Source organism: Perognathus longimembris, chromosome 28 (assembly GCF_023159225.1).
Source record: "Perognathus longimembris pacificus isolate PPM17 chromosome 28, ASM2315922v1, whole genome shotgun sequence".
NCBI classification, from domain to species: Eukaryota; Metazoa; Chordata; class Mammalia; order Rodentia; family Heteromyidae; genus Perognathus; species Perognathus longimembris.
The window spans coordinates 73161842-73165522 of record NC_063188.1 but is presented as its reverse complement, the minus strand read 5'-3'; positions in this window follow the sequence as shown (position 1 = coordinate 73165522).

The following is a 3681-nucleotide window of genomic DNA, read 5'->3' as shown; positions in this document are numbered from 1 at the left end:
TCAGAGGCATGTGGAACTGAATGAAGTCTTTATTGTCATGGCTTGGTAAGTAGTGGCTGTCAGACACAATCTGATCTACAGATGTATCAAGTCATGTAACCAACCCTCATCCCCAGCCTGCACAAAGGATTGACATGTGTCAGAAGGAATGAAAGCCAGGCCCTGAAGGCACAGGACTGAAATCCCAGCTATTCATCTGAGGATCCATGTTAGAAGCCAGCCTGGGTAGGAAATAAAGTTTGTCAGATTTTGTGGGGAAGGATGGATTGGTCATGGGGCTTGACCAACTGGCATTGTTGTTGTCTCTGAGCTCTCTTTGTTCACGTCTAACATTCTACCACTTGGAGGCACAGCTTCACTTCTGGATTTTATGTAGATAATTTTATGTAGATAATTAGAGTGTCATGAGACTTTTCTGCCTGGGATGAATTTGAACCTCAATCCTAGGTTCTCAGCCTTCTGAGTACCTTGGATTACTGGCTTGAGCCACTGGTGCCTATCTGTGAGTTCATCTCCAATAAGCTACTCAGAAAAAGCCACAAGTAAAGCTGTGGCTACAGTGGTAGAGTGCTAGCTTTTTTTTTCTTTTACCAACAGGAAATTTTATTTATTTTTATATTTTTTCTTCTTCGTTGTCAAAGTGTAGTACAGAGGGGTTGCAGTTTCATATGTAAGGCAAGTACATTTCTTATCCAACTTGTTACCTCCTCCCTCATTTTCCCCCATCTCCTTTCCCCCCAACCCCCCACCGTGAGTTGTATGGTTGATTTACACCAATTGGTTTTGTAAGTATCTCTATTGCAATGGTTTGTCTTTTTATCCTTTGTCTCTCAATTTTGGTATTCCCTTTCCCTTCCCTAGTTCCAGTACATGTATATACAGAATCCGGGATACTAAGATCAGTTACAATAATACCAGGAGTAAAACCACAGGAAGGGAATATGAGAGAAAAAAAGGCAAAGCTTCACATGGTATGTTGAAATGAACTACAACAATGATATACTATATACTTCCATAACATGGAGTTCATTTTGCTTAGCATTATCTTTTTATTTTTTTATTTTATTTATTTATTTTTTGCCTGTTTCTTCTTTTTTTTTAAGTTTTTATTATAAAACTGATGTACAGAGAGGTTACAGTTTCATGCGTTAGGCATTGGATACATTTCTTGTACTGTTTTTTACCTTGTCCCTCATACCCCCTCCCCCCCACTTCCCCTCCCCCCCCCCCGAGCTGTTCAGTTCGCTTACACCATACAGTTTTGCAAGTATTGCTTTTGTTGTTGTTTCTCTTAATTTACCCTTTGTCTCTCAATTTTGGTATTCCCTCTCAATTTCCTAATTCTAATACCAGTATACACGATTTCCAATATACTCAGATAAGATTACAGAGATAGTGTAGATACAATCCAAGAAGGTGATACAAGAACATCATCAACAGTATAAACTACAGATACACATGGGATGTTGAAAGTAGTTACAACTGTGGTATAACAATCATTTCCATAAAATGGAGTTCATTTCACTTAGCATCATCTTATGTGATCATAAGGGTAATGCTATTGGGCTCTTGTGATCCTCTGCTGTGGCTCTATGGTCTCCCTTATTGGGAATAATTAGCATTATCTTATGTGTACTAGCTTTTGAAGAAAGTATCCCAGGCACTATGGCCAGGCCCTGGCCCAGAACCAGAAAAATAGAAAAGACAAAAAAGGAAATCTAAAAATGGACAAAACTCCATCAGAAACAGATCAGGCTAGCACTTAGTCTCTTTGGTAGATGACAGACCACTAGCATTCCTGAGACTTTGATTTCAAACATCCAAGAATCAATGAAAAAAAGTCAAATTCTAGGGCTCCACCCTGAGATGTAGATGCAGCAGGAAGCACAGAACCTGGTAATCTGCACTGAGTCTGGCATGCTGAGGGTCCTGATGCGCTCGCTGTTCTGGAGACACATTTTGGCAAACAAGCTGCCTTCAGCATCACTGCAAACAATCCTCAGGGGAAGTTATAGGTAATATCACAGCTCCCAGATGAGGAAACCTCACCAGGAAGAAGATGCACAGGGAGCTTCCATCCTGGGACTGTGTCCAGGCGATCAGTAAATTATTTTGGCAAGTGAAGCCGTTTGTGCTGTGACCAGTATGGACTCTACATAAGAATTTCGGTTGACATTAGGAGTAATAAAAGGTATCACAATAGGATAGCAAAGGAACACCCAGGATGAGGAATTATAGAACTCTAGAACCATCTTCCCTTGAGGGTGTGCAGGGAACATCTTGAACACCCTTACTCTATGCCAGTCCTGTCTAAGAAGAATGTTAATATGTTGATTATCTCAGCTCTGGAAAGATAGGGCCAGCATGTTCTTTCTGTAATTACTGGCTGAGAGTTTCTTACCCTCCTAACACCTATGTTAAAGGAAAACATCATTAGGCATCATTCAAGGTTGTGACCAAATAGGAACATTACAGTTTGCTGAGTGCTCTTATCTCTGCCAACTCCCATGTCTCTATACCTTGATGGCTGACATCCTTGATGAGTTATCCAGTCTTTTTCTCACAATCAGAAGGCAGCTGGCAAAGCTGAAGTGCCCTGTCTGAATTGAGGCCAAAGGGGAGGATGGAAAGACACATCTATTGCATATGTGTGTGTGTGTCCTTGCATAATCAAAAATACATTTCTTCCCTAGATTCTTCTATCTCTGCACACCTGACATGGCTGGGTATCATGGTCATTCATAGGTGGAGAGACCATAGAAACAGAAAACATTGAACTTGATACAGTCCAGCCAGTGCCATTCTATGGGGTGAGACCAGATTAGAGGAGTATGAACTTTAGGTAGGTCACTGTTTTCTGTTGGGCCTAACTGCTTTCCCCTCCATCCTCTGTGGAGCCGTGGTGCCTGTGTAACTCTACTGGGTGGGAGGGGCAGAAGCTATGCTCTTTTTAGAGATCTATAGCCAATACCAACCCTAAAAACTCCACAGAAGCTAGAGCCTTCCAGCAGAAACAGTTATGGTCAGGGGTGAGAGGTAAACATTGGGTTTGCTTCCACAAGCCGATGAAGACAGCCTCCCTCCTCTGTGGATGTGGGCAGCAAAGACTCCATTTCAGAAGGCCCAGAGTGGACGCTGTCACTGAGTTCTAATCTGACTTTTCTTGGACATGACAGAATAATCTGTCATCCCAGTGAGGACAGATGTGAGGTCATCATCATTTGTAGTTCCCAAGAGGGAAGTGGGGAGAGGGGGGGCAGGGAAAAATGAAGAAGGGGGTAACAACTTGAATAAGAAATGTACTCACTGCCTTACATATGAAACTGTAACCCCTCTGTACTTCACTTTGACAATAAAAATAATATAAAAAATTGTCAGGCATCAACACAGGTTTGGGGGGCTTATTTTGATATTTAAGAAATACTTCTATCCTTTCTTATCACACACTCATGAAATAACATTCTTGGCATTCTTGTGAAAAGCATTTCTTACCATGATATCCTTCAGTCTTTTATTTAATCAGAATAACACAATGAACATCATCATTTCCTGTTTAATATTAAATGTGTTATTTTTTTTATTTGAAGGGACTTTTATTCTGTACTCTCGCCATGGACCTGGTTAACTGTACTTGTAAAAGTAGAGAGCAATGTTGAGATGGCCTAATACACAGCAGGAAGA